At 40.6% G+C, this 15,419-nt stretch overlaps 1 long non-coding RNA gene across 2 annotated transcripts in view; it reads right to left on the reverse strand.

Annotated features, from left to right (window-relative positions):
* LOC123598844 overlaps positions 1 to 15,419 on the reverse strand; it is a 233,583-nt gene that overhangs the window by 147,796 nt on the left and 70,368 nt on the right. The window lies entirely within an intron of this gene.

Consider the following 15,419-nt stretch of genomic DNA (forward strand, 5'->3'; position numbering starts at 1 on the left):
TCACTTTTTGCAGATGACATGATATTACACATGGAAAACCTGGTAGACTCCACCAAAAGTCTGCTAGAACTGATACATGAATTCAGCAAAGTTGCAGGATACAAAATCAATGTACAGAAATCAGTTGCACTCCTATACACTAATAATGAAGCAACAGAAAGAGAAACTGATCCCATTCACAATTGCACCCAGAAGCATAAAATTCCTAGTAATAAACCTAACCAAAGATGTAAAAGATCTGTATACTGAAAACTGTAGAAAGCTTATGAAGGAAATTGAAGAAGATACGAAGAAATGGAAAAACATTTCGTGCTCATGGATTGGAAGAAAAAATGTTGTTAAAATATCAATACTACCCAAAGCTATCTACACATTCAATGCAATCCCAATGAAAATTGCACCAGCATTCTTCTCGAAGCTAGAACAAGCAATCCTAAAATTTGTATGGAACCACAAAAGACCTCAAATAGCCAAAATAATATTGAAGAAGTAGACCAAAGCAGGAGGCATCACAATCCCAGACTTTAGCCTCTACTACAAAGTTGTAATCATCCAGACAGCATGGTATTGGCACAAAAACAAACACATAGACCAGTGGGATAGAATAGAGACTCCAAAATTGGACCCACAAAAGTATGTCCAACTAATCTTGGACAAAGCAGGAAAGAATATCCAGTGGAAACAAGACAGTCTCTAACAAACGGTGCTGGGAGAACTGGACAGCAACATGCAGAAGAATGAAACTAGACCACTTTCTTACACCATTCACAAAAATAAACTCAAAATGGATGAAGGACCTGAATGTGAGACAGGAAACCATCAAAACCCTGGAGGAGAAAGCAGGAAAAAAACCTCTCTGACCTCAGCTGCAGCAATTCCTTACTTGACACATCTCCAGAGCTCAGTTCTTCAGAAGGGCTAGGAGAGAGGAATCTGAAGGAGAAACACTGCCAATAAACTATTCCTGTTTTTTTTTTATTAAATTCTTTATTTAGATATAATTGATATAGCCATAAAATTCACCTTTTTAATATAAATTCCATAGGTTTTACACATAGTTTTTCCCCACTCAGTAGGTTGCCTTTTCATTTTATTGATGGTGTCCTTTGCTGTGCAGAAGTTTTTAAGTTTAATGTCCCACTTGTTTGTTTTTATTGTCTTTGCTTTGGTGACAAATCTAAAACAATCATCTCCAAGACACATGTCAAGGAGGCTAATGCCTATATTTTCCTCTAGGAGTTTGATGTTTACTTTCAAATCTTTAAACTCTTTCAAGTTAGTTTCTCTGTATGGCTTAAATAATGGTCCAGATTCATCATTTTGTGTATGGCTATCCAGTTTTCTCAGCACCATTTAATGAAGAGACTATCCTTTCCCCCATTGTATATTCTTGATTCATTTGTCATTAATAAATTGATCATATATGCATGAGTTTATTTCTGGGTTCTCCATTCTATTCTATCAATCCATGTGTCTGATTTTATGACAATATCATACTGTTTTGATTACTGTAGGTTTGTAATATAGTTTGAAATCGGGAAGTAGGCCTCCAGGTTTGTTTTACTTTGCCAAGATTTCTTTGGCTATTTGGGATCTTTTGTGGTTCCATACAAATTGTAGGATTTTTTTTGTGAAAAATGCCATTGGAATTTTGATTGGGATTGCATTGAATCTGTAGATCATTATGGGTAGTATGGACATTATAAAAACATTAATTCTTCTAGTCTATGAATACAGAATGTTTTTTCCATTTATTTGTGTTTTCTTCAATTTGTTTCACCAAGTTCTTATAGTTTTCAGAGTACAGGTTCTTTACTTCCTTCATTAAATTTATTCCTAGGCATTTTATTCTTTGTGATGCATTGGAAATGGGATTGTTTTCTTAACTTCTCTTTATGAGAGTTTATTATTAGTATATATAAATGCAACTGATTTTTTATATTGATTTTATACCCTGCAGTTTTACTGAATTGATTTCTTAGATCTAACAGTTTTTGATAGTTCTTAGGGTTTCTAAATATAACATCATGTCATCTGCAAATAGTGACATTTTTAATTCTACCTTTCCAATTTGGATGACTTGTATTTCTTTTTCTTGCCTAATTGCTCTAAGACTTCCAGCACAATGCTGATGAAAGTGACAAGAATCAGCATCTTTGTCTTGTTCCTGACCTTATAGGGAAAGCTTTCAGCTTTTTACCATTGAGGATGTTGTTAGCTATGGGTTTGTCATACATGGCCTTCATTATGTTAAGGTATATTCCCTCTAAATTAATTTTGTTGAGAGTTTTTTTTCATGGTAAATGGTTGTTGAATTTTGTCAAATGCTTTTTCTGTATCTATTTAGATGATCATAGGATTCTTATTCTTCATCTTGTTACTGTGCTGTAGTATTACATTTATTTTCTGATGTTCACCATCCTAGTATCCCTAGAATAAATCCCATTTGATCACAACGTATGATCCTTTTAATAGATTATTGAACTTAGTTTGTTAATGTTTTGTTGAGGATTTTTGTATCTATGTTTGTCAGGAATGTTGGCCTCTAATTTTCTTATCTTGTATCATTTTTGTCTGGATTTGTTTTCAGGATAATGGCGGCTTTCAAAAATGAGTTTGGAAAAAAATAAAAAAAAATGTGTTTGGAAGAGCCCTTATCTTATATTTTTTACAAGAGTTTGAGAAAGATTGGTACTAATTCCTCTTTAAATGTTTGGTAGAATTTGCAAGTGAAATTGTCTGGTCCTGAACTTTTGTTTGAAGGTATTTTTAATTTATTTTAACATTTATTTATTTTTGAGAGACAGAGAGGGACAAAGCATGAGCAGGGGAGGGGCAGAGACAGAGGGAGACACAGAATCCAAAGCAGACTCCAGGCTCTGAGCTGTCAGCATGGAGCCCAATGAGGAGCTTGAACCCATGAGTGGTGAGATCATGACCTGAGCCAAAGTCGGACGCTTAACTGACTGAGCCATCCAGGTGCCTCTGTTTGAAGGTTTTTGGTTAATCAATTTCCTTACTAGTAATTGGATTGTTCAGATTTCTATTTCTTCATGATTTAGTCTTGGTGAGTTGTATGTTTCTGGGAATTTAGCTATTTCTTCTAGGTTGTCCAATGTGTTGGTACATAATTATTCATAGTAGTTTCTTGTGATGTTTTGTATTACTGTGGTATCATCGGTTTGATGTCTTCTCTTCCATTTGATTTTGTTTCCTTGGTGAGTCTAGTTAAATATTTGTGAATTTTGTTTATCTTTTCAAAGAACCATCTTTGAGTTTCACTGACTTCTTTCTATCATCTTTTTAGTCTCTGTTTCATTTATTTCTGCTCCAAATCTTTGTTATTTTCTTCCTTCAACTAACTTTGGGCTTTGTTTCTTCTTTTCTTAGTTTTTTGTGGTATAATGTTAGATTGTTTATTTGAGATTTTTCTTATTTCTTGAGGCAGAGTAAATCTTACTGGAAAGCTAAGCATATAGTAAAGGTAGTGGATTAATCACTTATAAAACTAATATGAAGTTTAGAAGACAAAAGTAAAAATAGCTATAATTACAATAGTTAAGAGATACACAAGAGAAAAAGATGTAAAATCTGACATTGAAAACAAATGTTTTCAGTCACTGTGAAGGGCTAATGTTACAAGTGCTTTTGCTACATCCCATAAGTTTTGGTATGTTCCGTTTATGTTTATCTCAAGGTATTTTTAAATTTCTCTTTGGAGTTCTCCTTTGGCCCATTAGATATTTAGTAGCTGGAATTTTCCAGTTTTCTTCATGTAATTAATTTCTGGTTTCATACCATCGGAGTTTAAAAAGTTGTTTGATGTTATTTAAATATTTTTAAATGTGTTAAGACTTGTTTTTTGTCTAATATATGATCTATCTTGGAAAATAGTCCATGTACACTTGAAAAGAATAGGTAATCTGTTGCTTTTGGATGGAAGTTTTCTATAAATATCGGTAAAGTCCATCTGTTCCAGCGTGTCATATACGGTCAGTGTTTCCTTATTGATTTTCTATCTGGTTGATTTACCCATCAATGTACATGAAGTATAAAAGTCCCTTACTATTATTGGATTTCTGTCTACTTTTCCTTTTAGGCTTTTTAATATCTGCTTTATATATTTGGATGCTTGCATGTTGGGTGCATAAATATTTACAAATGTTATGTCCTCTTGTTGGATGGACCCCTTTATTATTATGTAATACTCCTCTTTGTCTCTTACTACAGTCTTTGTTTTAAAGTTTATTTTGTCAGATGTAAGTATAGCTACTCCAGCTTTCTTTTGCTTTCCATATGCATGGAACATCTTTTTCCATCCTTTCATTTTCACCCCGTGTGTGTCCTTACATCTAACGTGAATCTTTTGTCAGTAGCATATAGATGGGCCTTGGGTTTTTTTTGTTTTTTAATCCATTCAGTCACTCTATGTCTTTTGATTTGAGAATTTAATGCATATACACTAATTAGCACTCTTTCTTTCCAGCTTAAAGAAGTCCCTTTAACATCCTTGTAAGGTTGATTTACGGCTGGTGAACTCCTTTCTTTAGCTTTTGCTTATCTGGAAAACTCTTTCTCCTTCCTTCAATCCTGATAACTTTGCAGGATAGAGTATTGTCAGCTGGGTTTTGTTTGTTTTTTTTTTTTTTTCTTTGAGCACTTTGAATATATTGTGCTACTCCTTTCTGGACTACCAAGTTTCTGCTGAAAAATCTGCTGATTGTCTTACGCAGGTTTCCTTGTTTTTCTCTTGCTGCTTTTAAGATTCTCACCTTGTCTTTAACTTTTGAAATTTTCATTATATTGTGTTTTGGTGTGGATCTCTTTGGGTTCATCTTATTTGAACTCTCAGCTTCTGTTTCCTTCCCCAGATTAAGGAAGTTTTGAACCATTATTTTCTCAATAAGATTTCTGCCATTTCTTCTCTCTCTTCTTCTGAGAGCCCTATAATGTGAATGTTATCCCATTTGGTAGTGTCCCATAAGTCCCTTATGCTATCTACCTTTTTTTCCTCCTGCTTGGATGGGTAAATTCTACTTCCTTGTCTTCAAGTTGTCTAATTCTTTCTTCTGTTTCATCTAATCTCCTGCTAGACTCTTCTAGGGTGCTTTTTAGTTTATTTCTTGTAATCTTCAGCTCTGTGACTTCTGTTTGGTTCTTTATTCATTCTCCAAGTCTTTGTTGAAGTTCTCACTGTGTTCATGTATTCTACCCAGTTCAGTGAGCATCTTTATGACCATTACTTTGAGCTCTTTTTCAGGCAAATTACTTTTTTATTATTGTATTAGTTTTATTAAAACTTTATTTTATTAAATAAACTATTTAATAAAATTTATTAAATAAGCTATTTAACAAATTTTATTAAAGTTTTTTCATTAAAGTTTTATTACATTAAAGTTTTTTTCCTGAGGTTTTTATCTTGTTCTTTCATTTAGAACATATTCCTCTGTTTCTTCTTTTTGCTTGACTCTGTGTTCATTTCTATATAGTAAATGAAACAACCACCTCTCCCAGTGTTGAAGGGATGGTCTCATGTAGGAGATGAAACTTGTCATTCAACCCTGACTTGGCTCTTTGTCATCTCTCCAATCCTTGTGCTTGTCCAAGCAGTCTATTATTTTTTTAATGGCTCCTAATGGTTGAACATGTGCCAAGATCTGTCACTGTCCCCTAAAGGTAGGATCTCAGCACCTAGATTCAGCCTGTTTGGAAGCCAGACCCTCTGGGAGCATCTTTTAAAAATATGCAAATATATACATTCCTTTGGGACCATGAGCATGAGCCCCACTAGCCACCAGAGCCAGGTAATCAGGAGATAGCCCCTGATTGTAGCAGCATCCATGGAACTGGAATTCCAGACGTGAAAACCAGTGTGTGTAAGCTCCCCTCCAGGAGATATCAGTGCTCTTGATTCTGTTAAAAAGAAGGTGCAAAGATAACACCCACTCTCCTATATCCCTAGAGAGGATTACAGTCTACCTATACTTGTGTGCCTTTCATGGTGCTTCTATGAAGGTAACCTAATAGGCCTCTTTCACAGAAAGACTGGGTGCTTCATCTGTAGCTTCTCTGTAGTGCTCTGGGGATGGTAGCTAGGTAAGAGCTCTTTCTCCATTTGTTTCAGTCTTGTGAGACCTACAAATGATAAGCCTGGATGGCCATCACAGCCAGATGATCTAGAGGTATTCCATGGGTGGCAGTCACAAAATTCAGCATGCCAAACATGTATACGAGCTCCCTTTCAGGAGATATACTGGTGACCTGAAGTGAGGCAGAGGGAAATCACAAACCCACTGGCCTCAATTGGCTTTCAAAGATAGATATTTTGGTAATCACTGGTGCTGGTGATTAAAGTTGTGATGCCTGATGTGGGGTCAGAGCCCTTTTATAGTTATGGAGAAGCTTGAGCCTGTGAGTTCTCTCCTGGTTATGGGTCACCACATCGAGGCATGTGGTTTATGGCAAGATTGTGTCTCAGCCTCTTCTACCAGCTTGGATGTGGGTTTTTTTCTCATTTACCCAATGTGTTGGAGTTGCTCAGTTAGTGCTTGGATTTTTTTCAGTGAAAAATTTTCCATATATAGCTTTAGATACAGTGTTTCCATGAAAGGAGGTAATTTCAGGATCCTTCTATGTCACCATCTTGAATTGGAACATGTCTTTTTTTTTTTTTTTTTTTTTACATTGCTAGATTAGTTTGACAGTATTTTGTAAAGAATTTTTTAGTCTATATTCTTAAGGGATATTAACCTATAGTTTTCTTACGTTGTCTTTGTCTTGTTTTAAAATGAATTGAGAAGTGTTCCTTCTTCCTCTGTTTTTTGGAAGACTATATAAAAAATAGGTGTTGATTCTCTAAATGACTGGTGGAGGGGCACCTGGGTGATTCAGTCAGTTAAGTGTCCAACTCTTGATTTCAGCTCAGGTCATGATCTCGCATTTGAGCCCCACACCAGGCACTGCTCTCAGCGCAGAGCCTACTTCCAATACTCCATTTCCCTCTCTGCCCCTGCCCTGTTTGCACATGTGCTTTCTCTCTCTCTCTCTCTCTCTCTCTCTCTCTCTCTCTCTCTCTCTCTCTCAAATAAACTTTTAAAAACTTTAAAAAGAAATAAAAGAAAACAAAATAAATGATTGGTGGAATTCACAATGAAGCCATCTGGTCCTAGGCTTTTTTTGGGGAATGTTTTTGATTACTAATTCAATCTCATTATTTGTTAGAGATCTCTTCAGGTGTTCTCTTTCTTCTTGAGTCAGTCTGGGTAATTTTTTGTTTCTTTCTAGAAGTTTGTCCATTCCATCAGTTTTCTAATTTGTTGGCATGCAATTATTCATGGCCATATGATCATTTTTATTTCTGTAAGGTCAAGAGTGAAGCTCCCCTCTTTCATCCCTGATTTTATTAATTTGAGTCTTCTCTCTTTTATTTCCTCATATGCCTAGCTAAACGTTTGTTAATTTTGTTGGTCTTTTCAAAGGACCACTGGAGTAAACAAAAAGCAGTATTTATTTATGTTCATTGTAAGAATTCCCCATGTAGAGAGGCTCCATTTCAGCATTCAGCAGCTGAATGTCATGGAAGATCCAGGTCACTTCTGTCTGTCTGCCCTGTGATTCTCATGTTGGCTTGGCCCCTGTTTGCCCCTCCTTATGGCTGCCACCCTGCAGGTATCTATGCAGACCTGATAGCGTCCAGTAGAGAAGTAAAAAACAACGAAGTATTTTCAAGACTTTCCTGAAGATCCTCCCCTGTGTTTCATTGACAGAACTGAATCACATGCTCATCCCCAGTACAGTCTCTGACAAAGCATAATGAGGACACACAGAAGATGATGAAACCCAATCAAAGTTATAACAAGAAAGAAGGCACCCAATAAATTCTGCCTGCTGTTTAAAATGTAGTTAGTTAAACAAATGTAACTCTAATTCCTGACAGCTTTTCATAATTTTGTATTTATTTTATTTTAGAGAGAGAGAGAGCACAAATGGGGGAGAAGGGCATAGGGAGAAAGAGAGAGAATCTCAAGCAGACTCCACACTCAGCATGGAGCCTGACACAGAGCTCGATCCCATGACCCCTGGGATCTGAGCCAGTATCAAGAGCTGGATGCTCAATCGACTGAGCCACCCAAGCATTCCCATTTTTCACAGTTTTTAAATGAATTTTAGGAAGTGTGTGTGTGTGTGTGTGTGTGTGTTTTAAGAAACTGATATCTCACGCTGGAAGAAACATTTGGCTAAAGTTAGCACTTATGTGGGATTCTTTTCTTCATATCAATAACAATATTTTTTATTTTACAAATATACATGCTATAATCCTAAATTTCTAAAAACAAAAAGAACTCATAAGGGGTAGTTATTTTTACTCAAATATAAATATCCCCAGGAGTGGTTATATTAAATAAATGTAAACTGTCCATAGTTATTTTTTATGTCATTACCAGCCATCAATATCTTGGTCCTAATTAGCCCAGCTTGGTTTATCTGTCATATTAGAAAGCAAAACAGAGCACAGTTTGGGAAGAAAGAAGAGTTTGGAAAGTTGATAGAACTGAAAGGGATGTTGTGGTTGGGGGAGGACTGGAGGGGTCCTGAGCAGCTCTCAGATAGCAAAGAGCCATGTGGGATAGGCACATGAGCTCTGGACAGATGGTTTTCTTGTATCTCTCCCTTCCAAATGCACAGAAAGCCTCTTGTGGAACATTCGAGATCTGAACCACAGTATCTATTTAATATTGACAATATGGCCTTGGGCCAGAAGTTGATGATACAAGGATGAATACGACTAGGTTCCTGCCCTCAAGCACTCACAGTCTAATGGGAAAGATGAACTCATAAAATGCAATTTTGAGCGTAACAATGGAGGTGCAATGGGGTGAGCTACAGCAGCTGCCCAGAGGGGGTGGTGATTAATTCAGTTTCAAAAGGCAGAGACAACTCTATAGAGAAAAAACAAAAATCACAGGATGCTTTTGAGTTTATCACGTATACAGCAGAAGAAAGGATTTTCCGGAAACTGAGCAGAGGTTTGAAGCAGCGTGACCTGCTTGGGGAACTGCAAGACAACTGATGTTGATAACAGTGTGGCCGTGGAAGGCAGTAAAACCAGAGCAGGGAGATGGGGACTAGACCTCAGAACACCTTTCTTGCCTTTCTAGGGAGAGTGAAGCTTATCCTGGGGATCATGGGAGTCATGAGAGTTTTTAAGCAAAGAAACGTCCCAATTTGCATCTATGGTGAACACACGGGATCAGGTCAGTTGGAAGGCCCATTAAAAGGATGGTGAAGACGATCGATGTTGGAACTAGCAAAGTGACAGTAAGAAAAAACAAAACAGGCACTGTCTATGAGGCTTGGTGGAAAAAAGCAGTAAAATATGCCACGTAGACCTCTGGTTTGAGCAACTAGGTAGGCGTATGCTGGAAGTGAGGTCAACCCAAAGCACGCTGAACCCAAGGTGTCATTGGACAAGCCAGGGAAGGCTCATATTTAGCAACTCAGCATAGGTATCTTCCCAAAATACAAACTAGGAGGCGTGAGGTGGCATCTCCCGAAGATACAAAGGAGGGTCAAATTGCTTGGGGAGAGAAGAAAAAGTGTGAAGGGACACTAGAGGGGCCTCCTCCATTCAGGAATAAGGGAAGCAGCCCACAAAGGAGACTGACCAACGACAATCTGAGGTAGAAGGGCAGACAAGAAAAAACAGGCCATTTGTATCCAAAGGTGAAAAAATACCTCAAAGTGAATCATGGTCTCTGTTAAAAAAAAATTTTTTTTAGAGGGGCGCCTGGGTGGCTCAGTGGGTTGAGTGTCTGATTTTGGCTCAGGTCATGATCTCATGGCTTGCAAGTTCGAGCCCTGCATCAGGTTTTGTGCTGACAGCTCAGAGCCTGGAGGCTGCTTCAGATTCTGTGTCTCCCTCTCTGCCCCTTCCCTACTTGTGCTCTCTCTCTCTCAGAAATAATAAATGAATAAGCTTTTAAAAAACTAAAAGAAGAAAAGAGGAAAGGAGATGAGAAGGAGGAAGAAGAGGAGGAGACACATCCATGCATCATTGGCAGAGAATGATCTCTAAGTGTCCCAGAACTCTGCTGCTAGTTTTCTCTGCCATTTCTCTGGGGAAGGGGGGCTGTGGACAGATGAGGCCTATGTATGCAGGGACTGGAGGAGGGAGCAGCAGAAGCCTGAGCTGCTTCTAGCCACCCATCCTCCATCTACCTGGCCTTGAGTGGGGGAGCTTTCTTGGTCATTTTGTACAGCAAGTGCATTCTCAAATGGAGGTTTCCAGCAACTAAATATTAGGAATGTTTCAACCTCCCTCACGAGTAGTCCTCTTCCTCCATCTGACTTCATGAGAAAAAAACCTGAGGCCCTCCCAGAGGCAGCTGAGGAGAAGCCTGAGCAATTGCTTTCCCTTTGATTCCACTCTGCCACGAGCTGTGAGCTACCAGCAGAAGCTTCGTGCAGCCGGCGGCCCAGCAGTGGCCTGCTTGCTCTGCAGTCTGAAGGTGGATGGATCTGTTTAAGGACCCCCCACACACAGAATCTATGAACATGGAGAAGACACCATCCCAGTCAACTTAGGGAACAGGGGGAAAACATAATTTTACCAAGAGTCTACTCAGTGCCAGGCACCAGGTTTGAGCTACATGTCTGGTAGCTCATTACATAGCCTCTGAAGTATGTGCTTTCCTGCCTGTGCCGAAACTCAGCTGGGCATCCTCCCTAAGACCATTTCACTATTAGTGAATGGCAGAGACAGGGTTTGATACCATGTCTGCATGTCCCAAAGTCCAGAATTTCTCCCTCTATAGTTTCTATTATTTTTGTAATTTGTAGACTTTTTTTATACTTTATTTATTTTTGAGAGAGAGAGGGAGCACACAAGCAGGGGAGGGTCAGGGAGAGAGAGACAGACAGAATTCCACATCAGCATGGAGCCCGATGTGGGGCTCGAACTCAAGAACCCCTGAGATCATGACCTGAGACAAAATCAAAAGTTGGATGCTTAACCATTTAACTGCCTGAGCCACCCAAATACCCCTTATTTTTGCATTCCTCAGATTCCAATATGCAGATGAGCCTGGGATAAAGACATGTGTCCCTGCAATGTTGTATGCAAACTGAATTTTTGTAGCCCAGGTCATATTTCAAGTATCCTAAGTTTCGTGACAAATCCTCTTTCTACATAAAACAACACTTTCTGAGAGCAAAGAGCCATTCCCTAATTTATCTCCAGTTTCGTGTGTCAAGTTTCCTTAAAGTGGAGCTCACTTCTGCCACTAAAGAAACCGTATACCTTAAAAAAGCACCAAATCCAGAGTCTCAGTTTATTTTCAGTGAGAGCCAGGAAGCAGAGCCGGGAGCTCTCACAGTGGCCCCTGGAGGGACACCCCACTGTTCTCATCTGTTCTCTGCAGGCAGTTTGTCTGTCTTGAGGAGCCAGCCAGAGCCCAGGGCCGCCTCCTGAGCCCCACTCTCTCAGGTCATTGCAGACTTTTGTTTCTGCACATTCTTGGGAGTTCCGGGGAGGTGTACAGAACCTGGCTCAGCGCAGATCTGCCCCTACCTTCTGGTCAGGTGGACCTCTCAAGCAGAGAGAGGCTCTGGGAGACTTGACTGCATCGCTTGAATGTATCTGGGGAACTGACTCCTCTGCCTAAGCTTAATTTAAGTCTCTAGGCAAGTTTGTCCTTCCCTTACTCCACCCACCTTGTCATCAAGTTGGTGAATCGGATGGCAAGCACGGGACAGCTGTGTAAACACCCTCCCCCTTGCTGCGTCTGTCGTGAATTTATGAGGAAGCTCATGTAAGTCCCCGTATACCCTCATGGGCTGAGTCTGGGCAGATGCTGTCCTCTTCACTTGGATTTAAACTCTAAAGCAGGCTCATCTTTTGTGCTGGTCCTCTGTGTCATCCACCAGATGTTTCAGGGTCTCCTCTTGAGCACAGTTAGGATTGTACTTCCGAGCCCCTTTAAAGATGGGCCTGGATATGGGGCCACTTCAGTCGGTAAGATGTAAGCAGAGGTATCACATGTCATTCGTTAGGCAGAAACTTTAGGAGCCAGCTTTAGAAGCACTGAGGTAAAGCTGCTGTCAGCCTGGGTCCCTAAAAGATATTGAACAGAGCTGCTTGCCAAACTCCACTGGTCACGAAGCAAAAAAAGAAAAAAAGCCAAATTGCTTTTTATGAATTCGTCTTTCCCATTAGACTGAGTGCTTGAGGGCAGGAACCGAGTTGAGTTGTATTCATCCTTGCCTCCTATGTAGCCAGCAAGTATTTCTTGCACTTTCCTACCTCACATGTTCGCATTTCCTTCCCTTCCAGATCTCAACCCAGATGCCCCCTTCCTCCTTTTCTCTTCCTCAGGCACCCATTCCACGCCCCCCTTCTCCTCCCCTGTCAGGACAGAACTGCCATGTTGTTGGCCATGTTCTCCACTCAGAGGGATTCTAGGCTCTTGGAGACAGAGAACCTATAACCAACCCTGAGTTCTTTGTTCAGCACCAGACTCAATACACAGATTTGAGTGCTTAAGAGGTAATTAATAAATATTTGCCAATTGACTGGTAAATGCCTTGGTTATTCGTACTACAACTATTTATGAAGTGCCTCTGGAGTTCTAGGTACTAAGTAATGAGAAGAATAGTAACAACCATCATAATAAATGAGCTGTTACCATGTGCCAGCTACTGTGATAGGCACTAGAAATATATTATTTAATCCCATCGCCATAGTATTGTTGTCTCTCTTGCACAGATAGGTAAGCCAGGCCATGCCAGGCCAGGTTGAGTAACTTGTTCAGTGTCACCCAGCTAGCAATCCTCAGAGCCAGAGTTCAAATCTAAACCTGACAGGCTCTCAAAACTATAAGCAGCCTTTTAAAGGTGGGGTGGGGGGGGGGACCCAGACTGTTTTTAGATGGCCATGTCCTTGGCTGCTGTCTTAAAGTGCTTCAGTTTCTCAAACATTTGGCGTGTTCCTTAAAGAGTGTGAGTCCCAGTTTGCCAGCTAGACATCGGTCTCTATTCTAGGACCTGAAACCGGCCACTAGGTGGCACTGAAAAAGTGTGTCTGAGACACAAAAGCCAGCAAGCCAGGGTGTTTCTGGCTTTAAGGGGTTCCTAGAGATGAGCTGTGCAAACAGGGAGGCAAAGCTGCCCAGGAGGAAATAAGCCAAGGGTCAAAGAAATGGACTGGAAAACATATTTCCTGAGGTGGTGATTGCTGATAGAAAAAGATAGCAGTAAATCTGCACGCTCGTATTTCTGTGAAAATCCTAATCCTGAGAAATGCAGACTGTTTAAATACATCTGTTTACCAGAAGCACACAGAAATCCCCATGAGTGCTCCAAAGAAAGGAGAATTATAGGCACAATCACTGACAGCAAGGATGTCCAAACACCTTAAAAGTCCCTGTTGAAACAGCAGCTCTTAAATGATTCAACTGCCTCTTAGCCAAAACACATAGCAACAGCCATAAATACACTGTAATTAAGATCACACTCGGAGCAAAGGAAACTTTGAAAATATTTCATTTAGTATCTCCAAGGAGTCCTAGATATTCCCCATGAATGAGGGCATTGTCAAATTATTTAGCTAGAGCCAGCTGTGCATTGTCTGAGTGAGAAAACACCTAGAGATTGCTGTGTTTAGTAGGAAGGACGGCCCACTGGCCCACATCCCTGACCTCAGGGTCCTGCTGGAGTCCTGGGTACGTGCTGTGTCCCACACCCCTGCTGCTTGAACGTGGTTCACAAAGCTCTTCCCAGCTGTGAATTGTCTGCCGATATACAAGGAGATAAGCCCAGGATGTGAGAGTGAGCCCTGGAAATTTGGATAGCAATCAGACCTTGCCATGATATTGGGGCTGTGATCAGTTCAACAGGGTTGGACCAGTTGAAGTACTACAAATGTGCTGGTGAGTCATGGGTGTCAGGAGATAGGAACCAGCCCTGTGCGATAAACCTACTTGCCCATCTGAAACACAATGGCAGTAAACTTGAGAAGCACTGTCCCAAGGCAGATTTCTCCAGCTCTGCCTGCCCAGGGCCCCAGCCTTGCTTGGGAGGCTAAGGTTGCTAGCTGGGTAGTGATCAAGGCCATGTGGGGTTCCTTTGAAGTCAGGGAGAACTAGACCCCACTGCCTCTAGTTACCAGCTGTGTGGTGTTAGGCACGTTACCCTTGGATCTTTTGGATCTTTCGTTTCCTTAGTCCTGAAATGGGGCTAATATTATATACTTTACCGAGCATTGGGAGAGCGTTAAACGAGAGAGATGTGGTGAGATTGTGGACACTGATGGTTTTCACCCCTTTCTCAATCTCTCTGTAAACGGTGTTCTTGATCTGTTTGGAGAGTTTTTGAAAATGAACTCCTCTTGGTCCTCACGAGAACATTGTTATTCCTGCCATCTTGAAGGTTCAGTAGAACCAAAGCTCTGGATTCAATCAGTTACCAAATTCTTCTGGGAAGAGAGGAGAGTATTATAGAGAAAGGTGAAGGACAAGGGGGTAAGGAATAGTGTAAAGGGGAAGGAAGCATTCTCTTCCTTCCAAAGAAAATCTTAAGACCTGACACAGAAGAAGTAAAGGGTGAAGAAGGCCATGGAGCAAGAGCTCAATGCTGATTCTACAGGAAGGTTCCAGAAGAGAGGGCCCACAATCCTGGAAGAGCGGAAAGGGTCCATGGGGCCTAGAACTCCCAGGATGGTCTGGTCCTGGTCCCAGGACAACTGGGTTCTGAGTATCCCAGTTCACAGGTGAGCCCAGCACCCCTCACTTGTCTCAGGCCCTGTATAGCCCTATCCCCAGGGAGATCTTAACTTTGCCCCCAGCACCTCATCCAGTGACCATCTGGGCAGGTGAGGCCATTCCAGGACACATCACCTTGTGGCTTCCTGTTATCCTATCATCCGGTAAATAATATCTGAACACCTGCTAAGTGCCAGGCACTGTTCTGACACTGGACACTCAGCAGTCAACCGCAACACAGTTCCTTCTGTCCTGGAACTCATTTTCCCCGCATGGTGGGAAGAAGACTAAGAAATGTCAAATAAATGACAGTCCTCCCCTGTCACTTGCTTCAGCATAGACAGTGTGCTCTGTGAGTATTTAACTTTACACTCTGGGCAGGGATTTTCCTGCTGAGGCCCACATATCGAGTTCAGGGAAGTTCATGAACTTGGATGGGAAAAAAAAATTACATCTTTATTTTCATTACCTCTAACTAGAATTTAGCATTCCCTTTATGCACGAATGCAGACAACCGTAGAAGTTCCTGTGACTTTGCAACTAGTAGAAATTACGATATTTGCACTTTCCATTACTGTTGCAGGTGTTTTGAAATGTCATTTATGCTCATCACTGCTCCCCCAATCCTGGCAGTTCTGAGGCCTGCCACCAGACTTTAATATT

This window comes from Leopardus geoffroyi, chromosome C1 (genome assembly GCF_018350155.1).
Source record: "Leopardus geoffroyi isolate Oge1 chromosome C1, O.geoffroyi_Oge1_pat1.0, whole genome shotgun sequence".
NCBI lineage: Eukaryota > Metazoa > Chordata > Mammalia > Carnivora > Felidae > Leopardus > Leopardus geoffroyi.